The 20,009-nt window shown below is 40.3% G+C and overlaps 2 long non-coding RNA genes across 9 annotated transcripts in view; both read left to right on the plus strand.

Moving 5' to 3' along the window:
- The window catches only part of LOC112434758 (uncharacterized), a 208,440-nt gene extending 188,879 nt beyond the window's left edge, over positions 1 to 19,561 (plus strand). The window contains exons 1-8 of one of the 8 annotated variants that reach the window (XR_013098302.1): positions 14,713 to 14,971; positions 15,703 to 15,763; positions 16,812 to 16,986; positions 17,085 to 17,575; positions 18,065 to 18,226; positions 18,479 to 18,586; positions 18,692 to 18,807; positions 18,950 to 19,559. This is a non-coding gene — a long non-coding RNA (uncharacterized LOC112434758). Of the gene's footprint in view, positions 1 to 14,701; positions 14,972 to 15,702; positions 16,987 to 17,084; positions 17,576 to 18,064; positions 18,227 to 18,478; positions 18,587 to 18,691; positions 18,808 to 18,949 lie in introns of those variants that run through there. The other 7 variants (XR_013098300.1, XR_013098303.1, XR_013098299.1 and 4 more) reach the window with 7 other exon arrangements.
- LOC143418496 (uncharacterized) lies at positions 7,545 to 9,233 on the plus strand. The gene is made up of 2 exons (XR_013098490.1): positions 7,545 to 7,700; positions 8,123 to 9,233. It is a non-coding gene; the product is annotated as an uncharacterized LOC143418496 (long non-coding RNA).
- Positions 19,562 to 20,009: the final 448 nt, after the last annotated feature.

The following is a 20,009-nucleotide window of genomic DNA, read 5'->3' on the forward strand; positions in this document are numbered from 1 at the left end:
AATATGCAGTCAGTGAACACATTTCCACGATGCTTACATTTTCTTAACAGTCAAGCTATACCTCCCAACAAAATTATGGACTGTTTTTGTAGTATCTACGAATGTTAACAAACAACATCCCACAATAGCAAAAACAATATTCCAAACCGTAGATACAGTATAAAAACCTCTGCTTCTGCAATGATATCAGTACAAAAACAATATCAATATCAAAAATATATCTCAGCTGATAATAAACAAACAATTGAATAATTGACACACAGCTGATTTATGTTGGGTAAATTGGGCCAACCACAGCTTCTTCCATTCTGGCTTAGACTCAGTGGGGTTTATAAGGCAAGACCTTGAGGAGTGATGTTTTTGGAAACAAAAAAAAGACAAATACTGTAATGTCTGGTCGAGGAAGAGTAAGAGCAAGGGGCCCAGGGAGAAGAGCAGGCCCAAGGAGAGGGCAAGGTAGAGGTGTAAGAATGCGTGGTGGTGGCACTCCAAGGGCTGCAAGAACAGTAGTCAGTGATGAAATCCGTGCCACTATCATTGACCATGTAATCAACCATGGTCTTTCACTAAGAGAGGCTGGTGAAAGAGTGCAGCCCAATTTGAGGCGGTCAACGGTTGCCTCCATTATACGCATCTTTCAACAAACCAACAGGTAAGTATTGCATTTTACATGGATTGTTTCTATTCTCACTTGACATGTCAATATGGTCATACAGTAATGCATATGTTGAATTTTTTGTCTTTCTAAAGAATGCAACGTCTTCCACCCTCTGGGGGAAGATGAAAGCTCCTCAGTAATGATCAGGAGCTTGCCATTGTAGAAATGGTTACTGCAAATAATGCAATAAAACTGCGTGAAATTCAAACTAGAATTGTGGCGGACCATGAGATATTTGACAATATCGATAGAATCAGCCTCACAACCATTACGCGGACATTGTCCAAACATAGAGTGCGGATGAAGCAGCTCTACACTGTTCCCTTTGAGAGGAACAGTGAGAGGGTCAAGGAGCTACGACGACAATATGTCCAGGTACAGTGTATATTCAATCCAATGTCCAGTTCTATAAGCTTTGCACTTTGCAAGTAGGTAACCTACACAATACTAGGTTACAGTACAGTATGGTATACAGTAATAACATGACTTACATAAACTTTGTTTCAGAGAGTTATGGAATTGGAGGCCAACCAGGCCCCTCATGAATTCATATACATCGATGAGGCAGGATTCAATCTGGCCAAAAGGCGTCGACGTGGACGAAATGTAATTGGAAAAAGGGCCACAGTTGATGTGCCAGGACAGAGAGGGGCAAACATTACCATGTGTGCAGCAATTGCAAATGCAGGATTACTCCTTCACAGATGTCAGGTTGGACCCTATAATACAGAGCGCTTGCTTGCCTTTCTCAATGATCTCCACCAGCGCCTGGTTCCAGAGCAGGGTCAGGAGGGTGAAAACATGAGGACCTTTGTAATTACCTGGGACAATGTGGCTTTCCATCACTCGCAAGCAATAACAACATGGTTTGAAGTCCACCCAAGACTGGTAAGTCTCTTCCGTCCACCCTATTCACCTTTCCTCAACCCCATAGAGGAGTTTTTTTCTGCATGGAGGTGGAAGGTTTATGACCATCAGCCACATGACCAGATGTCCCTCCTTGAAGCCATGGATGCTGGCTCCAGGGACATCACAATTGACGATTGCCAAGGGTGGATCCAACATACCGGGCGGTTTTATCCCAGGTGCATCGACTTGGATAACATCAGATGTGATGTTGATGAAAACATGTGGCCTAACCCTGAAGATCGCAGAGATTAGATGCAAATTTTTTGCCTTTTTTTAGCCCCCCTCCCCCTCCCCCCTTTTTATCTTGGCTTTTTGCTGTTGTTTTTTTGTTCAGAATGCTCTTGTGTGTTTCATGGATATTTTGTTCACTGTAAGCAATACTGTAAAACTTTCTCTGTCCTATCATACCGTGTTTCTACTGTACCTCCTGTAGTAAACAGTAGAGAAACAAAAACTTGTTTGCTTTTTACTGGAATGCTTTTGAATGTGAACATTACTGTACATGTGGACATACAGTTACCAACCAAGACATTTCTGGTGTCAAAATGGTGGATTGCATGTTTCGCATGCAAATACCTGTAAAACTGAAACATAAAAGTCTATGCAGTTTTTGTAATGTCAATAATAGCCAGTATTTTGAAACAAGGTGTACTTTGATTGACTGCATGTACCTTGTGAGGTGAAAACAAGTGTTATTCTTTGACAGACTAATTTCATTTTGAGTCAGATTTATAGTGTTTTTGTACAGTTAGTGTGTGCAGAGAAAGATGTGTTCTATTTTGAAATGAAGAGTTAATATATATTTAACAAAATGTATTTTTGAGAAGAAAATTATCCATTTGGCCAATTGTGTTTTGTAGGTGTGAGTCTGTGTTAAGAGTTTAGAAAAAGTATCTGAAGTATGGGTAGGCGCTTGTTAGCGATTGAAAAAAACTGTAAACACCATCAATTTGCCAAATCTGAACACAGTTTGATGACCACTAAATCACCATGAGTTTTGCTTTCCAGAATAATCAGTTATGACAGAGGTTCCCAAAGTGTGGGGCCCGCCCCCTAGGGGGGGCGCAGAGTCATTGCAGGGGGGACAAGGTATGAAAAAAAAAAAGAAAGCTTGGACACTGCTAGCATAATTGACAGGTTTTGGATGGGGTTCCCACACATATTTGGCAAAGCAGGAGATGAAGCATCGCCAAATATGTTTCCAAACCAACTTCCTTCCAAGCCAAAGACTAGAAAATATGAAGAAGCTTTGGCTTTCCCTTGCGTTGGGCTCTCCAAATCACGGACAAACAGTATCCCACATTCTTGATTTTTAGTTCACAAACACTTCTTGTAATGACTAACTACTCCTGACATTTTGGAGATGCTAGCTCTTTATACAGTAAAGTTACAGTGGGATACAAATAACATCAGGCTGATCCTGCTGTAATTTGTTCAAATCACGGACAAACAGGATCCTACAGTTGTTTATGTTTTTAAAACCATTTTGCACAGAGAGACATTTTTTGAAAAATGTATTGATAGCAATGTTGAATATTATTACACAGGAAAAAAAAAACAACGACACGTAAAATAATCACACCGTGACGCCTCTGCCTTTCTAAATGGAGGGACAGTAGCTGCGTGTGTATGTAAGCTATCTGCAGATAGTCAGATTAACCGTATTTCGTCTCTATCTGCCATTCTGCAATTCATCGCATGTAAACAATAACGTGGCGCACAGCGTGACGTGAAAAAAGGCACATACCTTTGACGTTGCGTGACGAACTCTGTATAACTCGTCCACACGTAAACGCAAAAAAGGAGTTTTAAAAAGTGTTTAGGTGGGGGGGGGGGCGTGAACATTTTTCTTGTAAAACAAAGGGGGGCCCAGCAAAAAAAGTTTGGGAATCACTGAGTTAAGACAACAAAACAAACTTTCCAACTGCCTTGCATTTCGAGTTTTTTTGAAGCTCTGGAATATAAATGTGTCTCTAAAATACGGAGCCCCGCAGAGGACATGGAAGGGAAAAAAAATTAAGACAGACTTTTGCGAGATCTCGCAAAACTAACTCGGGATCTCGCAAAACTTTTGCAAGATCTCGCAAAAGTTTTAGCCGCATTCTTCGGAGGCCGCCAGCTCGAAGCCGACCGGGAGGTCGAGGCACGATGTGCCGGGAAAGCGGTGTTCCTCCCGGCTGTAGTAGGTCTTGACCTCCCGTTAGCTTCGAGATGGTGGGTGTCAGATCTCCGAAAATGTCGGAGCACTTTTGCAAATATGTGATGTCTTGTAAACCGAGCAGATATCTGACATTTACACAACTACATTCACGACTCAAAATATCTTAAAAGTGTATTTTGTGACCCAGAAAGAGTAATATTACAACTAAGTAGCTGCCACCATTGTTGGAATTCGACTTTTGCGAGATCCCGAGTTTGTTTTGCGAGATCTCGCAAAAGTTTCGCGTCTCTAAAGTACGGAGATGCAAAACTTTTGCGTGTCCTTACTTTCGGGATCTCGCAAAAGTTTTGCAAGATCTCGCAAAAGTCCATCTTAATTTTTCTTTCTCCCATGTCCCCTGCGGGGCTCCGTACTAAAGCACTTTGGGTCAAATTCTGCTGTTTTAATGGGCTGTATTAAGACTTGACAGTCCACACAAAAAGGTTAGTGTGTTACATCTAGACATTTTTTCATAATTTATGTTTGAGGTATGTGTTGTTTCATTTCCAAAAATCGAAAAAAAGATCACTCATCCACTGAATATATTATTTAAATGTCTGAATATAGTTTATCCGTTATCAGTAACAGCTGTAATGACCAATAACACCTGAGTGTAATGCTGAAGAACCAACACAATGATGGAAACATTAATTTCACCACTTTATGAGCTACCAGGATATCCTTTGCTTCTTTGAATGGTCTGTGACAGTGGGCATCAGGGGCTGTCCGAGGGATTTACTCCTTCATTTGGCTGCTCCTACCGAGACAAAGCGCTCTTTTTCATCGTCATTGTAAAGTAACTATGTATGCCATAGTTATGTTACAACATAGCTATGGCATATATTTCCTCCTAAAGCATAAATCCATACATCCCAGAAGTTAAATATGCAATACAGTTTCAAAGTAACACAGGTGCTGAAGACAAATCCATGTGTGTGTGTGTGTGTGTGAGAGAGAGAGAGAGAGAGAGAGAGAGAGAGAGAGAGAGAGAGAGAGAGAGAGAGAGAGAGAGCAACAGAGGAAAAGCACTGTATACTAGTTTAGTATTTGGGAAGAGACCAAAAAGACTTGGGGCTACTGGGGTACATTATGACGATATGATATCTTTACCACAGTGTTTATGAAGTCTTTATACTTCATGCAATTTGTTTAGAAAATCCCCGATTATGTCAATCTGCTCTTAAATCCTGTTAAACTCAGAAAGTGGCACTTTTAAATGTATCACATATACAACCTGTCAGTGTTGCAAGAAATATTGTTCCTGCCTTGGACAAATCCATCCATTCGTCCATCCATCCAGTTTCTTAATCACTTATCCAGCAGGGTCACAAGGGGGCGGGTGCCCATCCTAGCTGTCACTATGCAAGAGGCGGGGTACGTGCCGGACAGGTTGCCAGTCAGTCACAGGACCAATTTAGAATGACCAATTAAACTGTGGGAGGAAACGGGAGCAGGCACAGAAAACACAGAGGAAAAAAGGAGCATGCACAACACAGAATAATAGTGAGCAACACAAATGACCAGAATTCATAAGAAGACAGGGAAATGATAGAATAAAGGGGGGGAAAACCTTTTGCGAAACAATTATTACAATGTAAGAAAGACAGAAACAGAAAACTTTACCTTTTGATTGAAGCAAAGAGTTTTTTCTCTTCTTTTTTTTAATCTAACAACAGATGTTCATTATTCTTCTTTTCCATTCATTTGATTCTCTTTGGAAAAACCTATTCCACTCATAAAGAAACAAAAACTCGTCTTATAAATAAATGATAGCACGACATTAAAATAAAAGAAATCAAAACAATGCAGATGGTCGACACGACTTTCACATTGTGAAACGTTAAATTAACCTAATGTCCTCCTGGAATGATATCCAGACTTTAGAAATGAACTTCTAAAAATTGAGTTTGAAAACTATAATTTGCAGCCACTTGGAGTTCATTTGAAATCTCATTGTCACGCACTTACTGGAGTGAAACTTCTGTTATTCTTATTTTGTGTGGCATTCGGTAATACGAGGCATCAGGTATTCAGCGGCATCAGCCTACACCATTTCCTCAGCATTTCCTGACAAAGTATCTTTAAGCCTCATTAGCTACCAATGGGATAAGGTGATGAGATCAGAAATTATTCCACTTTCCTGAGCAGCATGACTTCATCCTTAATTGTTACCTTTCCACTGGTTGCATTGTGAAATACCACACATCTTGCCTCTTTGCTTTCGCCCCACTATTCGGTGATCTCTGAACATGTGGAGCTCATAGAGCCTCTCTTTGGCACCAAGGCCAAAGTTTTGTTGTGTTTTTACCTCATTGCAATGGAATTTCTTGCCATTGGACCATTAAAGCATCACGCATAATATGAACTACTGTAGGTTTAGTTTATGTGTAGCTCTCAGCCTTATTAAGAAAAGATTCTAATATTAACAGCCTTTATGGAAATGCAGGAGAGGCCAGGTTTTCCTCATGCAAAAATAATATTTATGCAGGATATGCAGATGAAAATTTAAAAACAGATACATTTATATAATAAAAAAAAAGAGATAAGCACAATGCTTACAACATGGAGAGCCATGCATTAAGCTTATCTTTTCAGATGGCGTACGTATCCTATATAACTGTTATAACATTTGATGTTCCTTTCAGATAAAGGGTCTTTTACTCTCACCAACCTCTAGATGTCTTACAGACAAAATGATATCATCAGGCCAAAGCTGTCTTATCACTTTATACAGGAGGGGCTCTATGTATAATCAAATTTAGAAATCCGCACTCTTAAAGTCTTACCAGACTAATCATACTAATCAACCATCAACTAATCATCAAGATTTCAAATAAACCTGAGATACTAATCTGATCATCTGGAAGAGTGGGGCCAGTTTCATTTCAGTTCAGTATGAGAGGTAAAAAGAAAGTTAATCCGCTGCTGTGCTCTGCTCTCTGTTTCACCATGTTTGCTTCAGTAGACAGACGCTTCACAAGTGTTGATGCCCAATTGCTTTATTTGTAATGACAGTTTTAGTTTTCAAGTTTTTCACTGCTATGCTCTAGGCACTAAGGACTTTTTGTTATATGTAATGATGAACAAGCGACAACGGCTTTTTTGTGTTTCGAAGCAGTCCTGGGAGTAAAGAGAGGTCTTCCTCTCCTTAAGAAAACACAAACTTTGGAATTGTTGTCTCCCTCTGTGAAGCAAGACAACCAAGTGAGTGGGACTCACAGATACAGGGGGAGAGTCAGGCGAGGCAGGGATTTGCATATTCATAGAGCTGCATAAACTAAATGAGGCAAAGTTGTAGAAGTACATGTAAGCACTTTTAGGGCTTAACAGTGACCTATGAATCATTGAAGCATAAAAAAGCACCTAACTCAAGGGATGAACTAGTGTTGCATCTACATATAACAGACATCTTAGCAAAGAAGCTATTTTAAATTGCATCTCTAGGCACTTTGTTACTAGCAGCCTCTCACAAGAACACCTTATTTCTTTTAATTTCTTTAGTTGAATCTATAAATTAAAACAGTTTGACAGACAAAAATAGGATTTTTTTCATTGACAGGGGAATTCCCAAAGAGCTGTTAGCTGAAAATGTGACAAATCTTAGCATGATGTGCAGTGTGTGTGTAACCCAGTAGAGAAAACTACCTTTTGTTATTTTTTTCTTGTTTTCGTTTTGATTGTATAAATGTATTTTCATTATTTTATTTTGAAAAGAAACATTTATTTTGAAAAAAGGAAGTGTGATCCTCTAGCAAACTTTATTTTTCTGTTGCTGGATCACAAGGGATAAATGCCTTTTTCATTGGTTGAAGGTGGTTTTAGCCCCGTCTTCCGAAACACCAGACCATCATTTCACATGAGCTAGATCTTTTCGCACGTGGAAATAGATGAGACAGGTCACGGATAGCTCGTGCGGAATTTTCTAACATTTTGGTGAGTTTAGCCCATGGGTTTGAAAAGTTAATAATGTGTTAGTCTGTTGCTAAAAGTTGTTTCTTCTGTTCATACCGATTCGCGAGTGGTAATTTGCTGTTTAAAAACGGTTGAAATGCTGTTGTGGTAGGATTTGTTTAGCATACTCGAAGGATGATTGGAAAAATGTATTATCTTGCTGGTAATACCTATTAATCATAATTTCATGGTTAAAAAGAGAACAAGAAATTCATTTGTTGTTTTACATGGTTAAAATTATTTCATGTATAACGAGAGATATATTCAAAGCATGCATGTAATGTATTACTTTGGTAATGTGAAAGAAATGTGAAAAGAGATAAAGAACTAAAGCTATAGCTGTGATACAAGAGAAGAAACGGAGCTGGCTGTGTACAATAATGTTAATATTGTTGTGCAGGCAGGCTAGGTTTTTTTTCCCTTGTCCGTGTGGAAGGAACTAAGATTTTGGATTCCAATGGATTCTCTCCGGATGGAGATGGCGAGCCTGAGCCCAGACTGAACTTTGCAGAGGAACTTACTCTTCTTCCTCGACGGAGACTACCAAGTGGTAACACACAAACCACAAACGAAAGAGAACAAGAACTAGACTAAGAATTTTTGACTTGACAAATGACCAAAGACAAAAAGACAATTGAATATTGAGCTCAAACGACTATTTTTGGGGTTATTTTTGTTTTGCCGGCTTCTTCTTGTTATTGTTATGGTTATTATCACTACTACTGTCAATGTGGAATTTGTGTCTTGTTCATTTCATTTTTGTGCAAAATAATAACTGTTGCTGCTCAAATTCCTGTCTCCAGCCATTTCATTCTGCATTCGCCTCGCTTTCTATTGTAGCCCTGCCGAACCTAGCAACTGGTCCGTAGTTTGGCTGTCCTAAACTATTTAAAATGAGTCAGTGGTTACATGTGCTTAATAAATTTGAGGATACTGGACACATGGGGGACAAAAGAAGAAGTGGGAGTCATAAAAAAGCATCTGTGGCTGTCAAGAATGTCATGGTACTGGATGTGTGACCCAGTGTTTTGTAATGGTTTAGTTTATATATTTAGTGCTAGGATTTTGGTTTCTCTTATTTTTGCCTTTCTCATGTTCTTTGTTGTGTCATGTCTCGTCTCCTTGTTCCCTCTGTCTCCCCAGTCAGTCAGGTCTCTATGTTCAGTGTCTAGTCTGTCTCTGTGCCTGTTGTGTGCTTCCTGTTTTATGTTGGTAATCCCACTCCTGTGTGCAGTGTATCTGGTTTTGCTTCCCCTTGTCTTGTTAGCTCTGATTTCTCCCAGCTGTGTTTCCCTCCTGTCTCCCATTCCCTGATTGCTCCAGTGTGTATTTAAGCCCTGTGTTTTCCTTGCTCTGTGTTGCGTTGTGCTTCCTTATGTGTATAAGTCTCTTTGCGTTCCATGTTTCTACTTTCACAATGTTCTTTTCCTGTTTTTCACGTTGAGGATTTTAGTTTGTTTTTGTGCTTATGTTTTAGTTATTTTTCCCAGCAATAAAGCTGCTGCCTTGAGTTCACCTTTTGTGTCTGAGTCCTGCATTTGAGTCCACCTCCTGCCTGACACAGCCTCACATTGACCTAGAAGCTTTTTTAAGGGAAGGGAAATAAGGAGCAGAGTTTGAATTATGCCAGATTTTTCAACAACAGCACTGTAAATCTGTAGCAACGGGTCTGATAAGGAGACAAACCCAAAGTTGAAAATTTTAGTTTAAGTCTTTTTAATTATGCAAGGCAGACATCAGAAGAGCGGTACAACAGCGAGCGTCTGCAGCCATCTGTAAAACACGGTGGGGCTCTGTCACGGTTTGGGTCTGCATTTCAGTCAGTGGTGCTGTCCAATTTAAAATTATGCACACAGAAAAGTAGGTTCATGTTTTGTTTTTAACTTTTCCTGAAGACTATTTAATGAAAGCTCACCTAATACAGTTCAGGCTGTGCTGAAGAAAAAAAATGTTGTCATATGAAACATTAATGTTTGAGCTTATTAGAACTGTACAAACTCTGTTTTGCCTCATATACGGCCTTACTGTATATTATGCCTTATTTCCATCTATGTTTGCACATGTTTCAATATGCACTTCTTCCCATTTTCCTAGTACAATGAGGTCAAGTCTTATATATTCAGTATACTGATAATAATGAATGAAATACATAAATGCTGGCCGTGTAATGATGAACAAGAACCAGACCACAGAGAATGAGGAAAATATTACTCACCTCTAGGCAAACTGTGAGTGTAATCAACGAGGTGTTTTAACATTTATAAAATACTGGACCCACGCAGATGAAAAAAAAGACATAATCATTCAATCACGATCATGATGAAACAATTGCAGTGACCATAACCCTGATTTCCCAGAGGAGCATTAAGCCAAGTGTTCTTCTAGTAAGTGGCTTCTTGCTTCTCTGTCTTTTAATGTTTAATGTTACTCTGAAATTGATCATGTGGGTCTGAGGGAATTCACTATATCTGAATCTTGGCAGCGAGCTGAGATTAAATATAGACAGCTCCATATATTCTTGGATGCAACTTTCATTTTAAGTTTTGTACCAAAGTGTATTCAAGTCACAGTTGTTTTATATGGGATTAGAGGGAAGACTTTCACTTTTTCATTTAAGGCACTGAACAAAATATATTACATTAGCCCTTGAAGAATTAAAACTATTTTTGTACACAGTCATGTATTTTAAAATAATGTGATAAATGATGAAAAGCCCAGGACAGAGCCTGTAAAACCCAGTGCATTGGTGTGATGCTTGATGCATGGGCTGAGTCACCAGTGTTTCGGAGAATGGGACAAAAGACAGAAACAGCCACATGAACTCTGAAAAAATTTTACTGTTTGCTCAGATTCTGAAAAGTTCTCTGGATGGCACAGCACAGAAGGACAATGACCCAAATTGGAAAGCAGGTTTATTATTTTTACCTGGGTGAGCAACTCACCAGATCTCAAACCCAATGGGGCTGAAGACTGAAACACATCTTCAGGAAAAGCCCTGGAAAAGAGTAGCCAGGTGGGAAGCACAGTCTTTTGGGATTGGATGTTAAGTCAGGACTCAGGATGGCCACTGCCTGCAAAGTATTCTTGACAAATTGATATCTTATTCATGTTTATATATCCAGTTTCCTTCAAACACTGAGGCTTGAAATTTCCCTGCTGTTTCTCTTCACATCAAAGCTGAGAGGCTAGACCTTCAATAATATTCATCATTCAACTATAAATTAAATATATTTTGATAAATGGTCAAATGAACTTATATTTTCAGTTCGTAACAATAGAGAGGTCTAAAATGTCTGATTTGAAGTATCAGCAAAGACTTGTTGGACTAGAAATGATCTTCCTCAGACCCGCACAGTGATTTGCTGATTAAGGTTATTTATTCGATGATTATCATGCCTTCTAATTAAAAGCACAAGGGTCTTATAGAAATGTTCAATTGAGACTATTGTTGTGCTCAATTCAGTTTTATCTATATAGCGCCAATTCACAACAATAGTCATCTCAAGGCACTTTACATTTTAGGGTAAAGAAATACCCTCCAATAATAGAAAGAAGCCCCGGCAATCAGAACGAAGAGACACGGGACAAAGGACACACAATAGAGCTGGAGTCTAACTGATTTAATTGCTAATGATTAAATACAATAGTGGTGGGCAATGGGGGAAAAGGAGAAGGAAGAGGGAGGTCCTTTTTGATCAGGTGGAGAGCAGCTAAAAACAAATAAATAAATAAAATAAATAGCGGTCATGGCCAAGGAGTACAAAAGTCAAGAGTAGCAGATAACATTTATTTACAATAAAAAAACTAAAACCAAAACCAAGCTAAAAGTCCCACACGTATATAAAATGTATGACACGTGCAACAGTCTTGAAATAGATGTTCTAGCACCAACTATCACAGAAATCCCTCATTTTCATTGGTTGCATCTCACTGAGAAAGGCCTTACTCCATACAACTCCTCCACCATATCCAACACCAGTTCTGCAGACACTTCCAGGGCCAATCTCCTTGGCATCTGTCTGGCTTCTCCAGCCTGCTGCTCTGCTGAAGCTCTGCGGTCTTCATGCTTGTGCCACTTCTGTGCATGCTCTGCGACTCCTCTGCTGACTGCCTGGGCTCTGTGACTTCTGTTGACTTACCTCTTTTTATGCAGTTTGCTTTGATTATGATGTGGGTAGGAAGTAAAATAAAAACTTTAAATAAAATCAATTAAATTAAAATACATACAAACATGGATAAACCATGTTTATAAAACCAAACCAATAAAAGACAGAATAAAACATTAAAACTGCTTCTACTCAGTAACAGGTGTATAAACAGAGTGAAAAGAGATGAGTGAAGAAGAAATGCTCAGTGAATCATGTGCGTCTCTGTCTCCAATGTGACATTCATTGTATTGCCAAAAAGCATTCGCTCATCAGCCTTCACACACATACGAACTTGAGTCACATCCCGTTCTCAACCCATAGGGTTAATATGATGTCGGCCCTCCCTTGTGATTATGGAAATTTCTGAGCGTTTTTCCAGAAGCATATTTGTGAGATCAGACGCTGATGTTGGATGAGAAGGAGTGGTTCGCAGTCAACGCGCTAACTCATCGCAGACTGTGTGTTATATCAGGCTGAGATCAAGAGTCTGGGCAGGCCAGTCAAGTTCTTCCACAGCAAACCCACTCATCCATGTTCTTATGGAACTTGCTTTGTGCACTGGTGTTTACATAAAGTTTCACTGGAACTAAGGAGCCCAGCCTTGACAGACAGCCCCACACCATAATCCCCACTCCACCAAACTTTATACTTGGCACAATGCAGTTACACAAGTGCCATTCCCCTGGCAATAACCAAATCCAGACTTGTCCATCAGATTGGCAGACAATGAAGCATGATTTGTAGCTCCAGAGAACACGTCTCTAGAGTCCAGTGGTGGCGTGCTTTACAAAACTGCATCCGATGCTTTGAATTGTGCTTGGATGCATCTGCTCGGCCATAGAAACCCATTCCATGAAGCTCTCTACACACTGGTCTTCAGCTAATCTGAAGGCCACATGAAGTTTGTCAGTATGTCACACTTGACTCAGAAAGCCTCTGGCCTCTGTGCGTTCTGTGCTTCAGTGTATGCTGACCTTTTTATGTGACCTACCACTTTGTGGCTGAGTTACTGTCATCGCCAATCGCTTCCACTTTGTTGTAATACCACTAATAGCTGACCATGGAATATTTAGCAGTGAAGAAATTTAATGACTGGACCTGTGACAGTACCACGCTGAGCTGAAGCTCATCGATCTCCTGAGAGCAACCCATCTTTAATAAATGTTTGTAGAAGCAGTCTGCACACATAGGTGCTTGACTTTATACAGTGGGGCAAAAAAGTATTTAGTCAGCCACCGATTGTGCAAGTTCCCCCACCTAAAATGATGACAGAGGTCAGTAATTTGCACCAGAGGTACACTTCAACTGTGAGAGACAGAATGTGAAAAAAAAATCCATGAATCCACATGGTAGGATTTGTAAAGAATTTATTTGTAAATCAGGGTGGAAAATAAGTATTTGGTCAATAACAAAAATACAACTCAATACTTTGTAACATAACCTTTGTTGGCAATAACAGAGGTCAAACGTTTACTATCGGTCTTTACCAGGTTTGCACACACAGTAGCTGGTATTTTGGCCCATTCCTCCATGCAGATCTTCTCGAGAGCAGTGATGTTTTGGGGCTGTCGCCGAGCAACACGGACTTTCAACTCCCGCCACAGATTTTCTATGGGGTTGAGGTCTGGAGACTGGCTAGGCCACTCCAGGACTTTCAAATGCTTCTTACGGAGCCACTCCTTTGTTGCCCGAGGGGTGTGTTTTGGATCATTGTCATGTTGGAAGACCCAGCCTCGTTTCATCTTCAAAGTTCTCACTGATGGAAGGAGGTTCTGGCTCAAAATCTCACGATACATGGCCCCATTCATTCTGTCCTTAACACGGATCAGTCGTCCTGTCCCCTTGGCAGAAAAACAGCCCCATAGCATGATGTTTCCACCCCCATGCTTCACAGTAGGTATGGTGTTGTTGGGATGCAACTCAGTATTCTTCTTCCTCCAAACACGACGAGTTGAGTTTATACCAAAAAGTTCTACTTTGGTTTCATCTGACCACATGACATTCTCCCAATCCTCTGCTGTATCATCCATGTGCTCTCTGGCAAACTTCAGACGGGCCTGGACATGCGCTGGCTTCAGCAGCGGAACACGTCTGGCACTGCGGGATTTGATTCCCTGCCGTTGTAGTGTGTTACTGATGGTGACCTTTGTTACTTTGGTCCCAGCTCTCTGCAGGTCATTCACCAGGTCCCCCCGTGTGGTTCTGGGACCTTTGCTCACCGTTCTCATGATCATTTTGACCCCACGGGATGAGATCTTGCGTGGAGCCCCAGATCGAGGGAGACTATCAGTGGTCTTGTATGTCTTCCATTTTCTGATGATTGCTCCCACAGTTGATTTTTTTCACACCAAGCTGCTTGCCTATTGTAGATTCACTCTTCCCAGTCTGGTGCAGGTCTACAATACTTTTCCTGGTGTCCTTCGAAAGCTCTTTGGTCTTGGCCATGGCGGAGTTTGGAGTCTGACTGTTTGAGGCTGTGGACAGGTGTCTTTTATACAGATGATGAGTTCAAACAGGTGCCATCCATACAGGTAACGAGTGGGGGACAGAAAAGCTTCTTACAGAAGACGTTACAGGTCTGTGAGAGCAGAGATTTTCCTTGTTTGAGGTGACCAAATACTTATTTTCCGAACACGTTCTCACTCCCAACTCGTCAAACGTGTGACGCATGGTCAGGCTCCCTCTGCTGCACTTATGGACGCACAGGGTACCCCTCTCGCGTCGGGAATTGACGTGAAGGGTCCGCGGAAGTGCCTTTTGTCGGTATATTTAGACATTTTCCAAATAAATTATATAATGTAAACAACTACCTGAAAAACAGGTAGAACAATACTTTTGTATGGTTTATTGCATTTACGGAGGGAGTGATGTATGCTGGGTAATGGCACAGCTAGCTACTGGGTGACTTTATTCACCCGCTTCGGCTGTTATCAGTCCATACAATGGGCGTTATTAGCACAAACCAGTCCCATAGATATGGGCCATCTCCTGCTAGATTGTTCAGAAGGTTGTTCTCATCCATCCAGATGGAGGATCACTAACAGGAGCGTGGAAGACTCCAGAATCCACTCTGGCTGCAATCCGGTGGATATGCAGTGTTTACAGGTAAGACCATTTAAACGGACAGCATTTATAGAATGACTATTAAAAGTCAGCGAGTGTCAGTAATGTTAATGTGGTTATGTTAGTAATACACCGAGTGCTAATATAACAGCTGTAAGATGCATTTGTAGATGTTATTACGTGTTTTACCGTCTTTATGGTGCTAGCTTAAAGTTACGGTGTAAACGTTAGCCTATATTGGAGTAAAGCTGTTCCTGTTTAAACGATGTTAGCACAGAAATATTAGCTTCTGTCATGACTGATGAAGTTACTAGTTAATAAAGTTTCCAGTAAAGTGTTTAATCGCAGCCACAGATTGACAGCAAATATCTCGATTAGCTTCAGTGCATCTATAATAAATATGTGCAAGTTTCAGTGCTTCGTTTAAACTGTATGATACTTATACTGACCCAGGGTCAGTGTAAAATACAATCCTAGCTGTGTGAACAAAGCCTGGCTCCTTTAATCCTGCATGACAAACCTCAGGATGCAGGTTATTATTACTCTTTCCTGCTGGCACACCTGTCACACCTGAGAGTCAGCTAGAAACTTACAGTGACGTGGACATCATGCAAAGACTGCCAGACTCTGTAATACTGCAAATGATCAGTGACTCAGGTTAACACTAAACTTTAAACGGCACCTCTGTGTCTCTGTGTGCTGAACATTTAGGATTGAGTCAGGCTGCATCAGCTGAAGCTGTTATTTGTATATATCAGTATTTTTTTATTCAGGTGTGGGGAAAATACGTAAGACTGCAGTGAAGCGATGCACCAGATTAATCCCTGGCCAAAGGTATCGTACTTAAATCAGACTACTGATCCAGCCACATCAGCCTTTTGTGAGGTCTGTTTAAAGTAGACTAAAAGTGAACTGCAGGTTCCTGAGAGGTGGACTGTGAGCACAGAAACACATGTTCATACATACAGCTGCAGCAAACTTACATTAATTTTAAATAGATTTGTTACTCTGATGTCTGTCTCTGTGTTAGTCCTCTGACAGACTGGTGACCTGTCCAGGTGTGCTCTACCTATGACTACTGGGACAGGCTCTAGCCTCTGTAATAGAAATGTTCTGTTATTCTCATTTAAAGTATTTAAGTGCTTATGCATGTGCTTAGTTGTGACACTGTTACTGTTCAGTGAAAGTTTCTAAAACTAGATGAACTTACTTCAGCGTCAGCAGTTTGAGAAAACAACTCCCTTTACAGGTGCTGATAAGGCCAAGGGCACAAAACAGCTTAACCATTGATCCGTTAGGTTTCATAGCGAGACACGTGAAGTGTGGTAGGATCAGTTTGTAACTTCCTCCCTCTTCCTTGGAATGCATAAAGGAGCAGGAGCACGACCTCTGTGGCAGCGCTGACATGGCTGAACTGTGATGTTTGATGTGTGTTGGCGCAGTAATAAATAGCTTGATCACAGCTCTTTCTGTGTTGCAGACTTTATTTAAAAAATTCCACGACACAGCCCCCCTCCCACTGTGAACATGAATTGAATATTCAGAAGACATTTGTTTAAATAGTTCTACAAATCTGAGCTGTTGGTGTGTCCTTGGATTGTGTGGTAATAATATTAGAGCCTGCAATCTTTCTTACTGAATCTCTACTATGAGTCATGTTACCTGAGATTAATTCTATGTTTACCTGTCAGCCTGGACGAATGTGCTGTGTGAAGGAAATTAAATTAAATCAGGTCTGAACTGCGTACATTTAAGGAACCTGTTCATATTTAATTGAAATATGAACCAGTAATTTTTTTGATTGCTGATTCCAAGAGAGTCTTTGTGGAAATCCTGTTTGGCTTTTTGTTATTTTAATTCTCTTCTCTGTTTTCCAGAACAGTTCTCCACAGTCGCTGTCCACATGGGTCAGTGGGACCAAGAAGCACTCTGCTAATGTGTGGACTCTGACCAGCAACATCCAGCAAGACCCAGACAGCGTTTTCTATCTCCCAGCTGGAGTTTTTGTTTGTCTGTGACTGGAGAGTCAGATTTTGTTGAGCTTCACACTTGCAGAGGTAAGTCAGTTTGCAGAGATCCCTCCCACCCTGGCTTTTATGTGCTAGATTTCTTATCTGAAACAGTAATATTTCAGTGACTGCTGCTTATACCACAGGTTAATACACTCTACTGATCCCTGATGGGAGAATCATCAATTTTGGCAACAAAGAAGCCTGGTGGATGTTTGTTTACAGTCTGATGATGGGACATCATGCTCTGCATCTTCAAAGTTTGCCTCCTCATTATTATTCATACCCAGTAATGTGAAGTATGCTCATATCTACTATAACTGAACCAACCTGGTGCTCTTCATTTATGGAGGCTGTTGAGTCTGAATGTTGGATGTTGTGTATCTCGTGTTCTCTGGGCTTTGTTGTCCTCAGTCTTTTCGCAGGATCAGAAAACAAAACCAGGAGGCGCGTAAATGTTTCTTCTCCATGATGTTTCTTCAAATGTTTCTTCTGGATGATGATAAGACTGACACGGGATGCCACCTTTGGTCTTGTGATGAAGCAAAGCTCAGGAAGAAGTGGGATTAAATGGTACCCACATGTGTGCTGCTGAGAAGGATGTACAGGGGCACCTGCAGCCAAATCCAAGCCTCAGGTTAGTTGTAGTTGCAGAATGCTACAGGACTGAGACATCTAAAGCATCAAATGTTTGATTAAACGGATGAAAAAGAGAAGTTTCTTCCCTATAATTATCACTTCTTAAAATCTGTAGCAACTTCAAGTCTGTCAGCGTGCTGAGCATGCTCAGAATGTGACAATATATTTTTGTTCAATATTGAATTTCTTTCAGTTGCAATTGTTAAATGAAAAAAATAAAAATATATATTCTTATAATTTAGCAAACTAATTTATCAAAAAAATATATACATATATCTGTATTAGTTTTAATAAATTAATTTGACAGCTGTATTGAAAATACCATATTGTATTCATACAGAATCAGTTTGGTATCATTGTTTGTCTGCTCACTGATTGTTGAAACTAAGAGCTGCTTTGATCTGTTAAGATCTAAAGTATCCAAAGTTGAGCTCTGATGTTTCTTCACCCCTGTGTGTGTGATATGTGATTTCCTACATGCTGGCAGAGCAGAGCAGCAGTTTGTGCTCACAGATGGTGACGGTGTGGAGAGACGGTGGTGTTTCCTCAGAAGAACCAGCAGAGTCACAAAGGACACCAGTCCATCTCACCACCTTGACTTGCTGACTGATGTTCGTCTGCACTGCACAGAGGAAATCAGCTGACCGAGGTTTGTCCAGTGACGTGTTATGAAATGTATATTTGTTTTATGCTTACAGATGTGTTTTTCTTGACAGAGGCTCTGCAGAGGTTAGACAAAGCAGAGAAAACATGTGCTTTACATTTTACTGTGATTTATTGAGATATTTGTTGCCTGATGTTCAGCAGGAATGCAGAAATAGAATCAAAGGGAGATGTTTTTGATGTTTTTGTAATGATGTAAGTAAATCTTCAATATTATTTATTTGCTTGGTTATATTAGGAGTGTTTCTGAGTGAGGGGGGAGGAGTCATCATCCAGGTAAAGTGACGTAGATCCGTGGACACACTTGTCTCCCCTTTAAAGGAGACGATCCAAGTCATCCTTAAATGTTAGTGCTTTTAAATACACAAACATTTTTAAAGGACAAAAATGAACATCCAACTTTGACTGTAACACAAAATAAATCTTTGCATGTGTGTTTTCAAACTCTCAGATGGGCAGCATATCAGTCTTGGACTGTCTAACCTGCAGCACTGAATGACCACCACACATGAGCATGTTCCTGCAACATTCAGCATCTGATCCTTCATCTGTGTGCTTCTGCTTTTGGTAAGTAGAGTTACCCAACTCCAGTAACTCTAAACACATGCCATCCATTTCTGACGGCCTGGTTACTTCCTGTCAGTTACTTTAGAAACCATGTGGTCACCTGACCTAACACTGTTTCTTCTTCTTCCCCTTAATGTTCAAGTGTCACATGTCAAACAGCTGGAGAGGAAACTACACCAGTGTACTGGGATGTTTCACCAACACGTGCCAGATGCTGTTCCTTCATGGTGACATCACCAGAGACAGCCCCGCCCACCTCAGGACCTCACCATTGATCATGATGATTATAATAATGACAGCGAGCGGAACTAAGACTGTAAAAATCCACGACCAGAATGTTTCTTTCTAATTATGAATGAATACTGAGAGCCTCTTTCTCTGTTTTGTCTGTTTTGGGGTTGTTTTTTTTACCTCATTTGTTACTAACAAAGTTCACAAACTCACACAGTTTACATTCTGTATGTTTCCATCTTTACCAGCCACACTCTAACTGCATTTAAGAAAAGAATCCTTAGAAATCGTTGTTTTTCTCTTTTGTAATTGATGATAATTCAGTGAATATACTGCGCTGCTTCCTTCTATTGCGTCACACATTGCTTTAAGTTTTTCAGTTCCAGTTATTTTTTACTGCTGTTTGAATTCTCTGAATGTTTGACCCTGTAGACTGTTTGATGGACTGCTTGTCTTCCTGTTTGTTACCGCCGCCTGTTTTTTAATAAAGATTTGGATTTCTGACTTCAACACAGCCTCTGCGTGTCCTCCCTTTGTGTCCTCTTCCTCTGTGAATGTGTTGCATGTGTCACAGATTCATTTTATTAACAGCTTTCCCACAGTGAGTTGCATCAGCATTCATTCACAGCACATTTCAGAAGGATTCAGATTAATACAGTGATCTTACAGTCAGAATGATCCTGACAGAGTGCCACTGTGAATGATCTTTCATCAGGTAAATTTTAAAGTTCAGTATTTCAAAGCAGGAGTTATGAAGAATCATACTGGCATTAGGACTAATAATATGTACTTACAAAGTCAAAGTTTTTTAATTATGCTAGAATACTGGAAGACAATCAACTTTGTGTTTTCCGCATATTAATTATTCTGAAATAGAGACGGTGACCCTAACTGTACAGAAGCACTAAACAACTGACAATCTAACAGACATCATTGGCCCGAGCTGTCATGCACAGTGAGTCTGATCCTTT

Source organism: Maylandia zebra, linkage group LG4 (assembly GCF_041146795.1).
Source record: "Maylandia zebra isolate NMK-2024a linkage group LG4, Mzebra_GT3a, whole genome shotgun sequence".
In the NCBI taxonomy this organism is placed as follows: domain Eukaryota; kingdom Metazoa; phylum Chordata; class Actinopteri; order Cichliformes; family Cichlidae; genus Maylandia; species Maylandia zebra.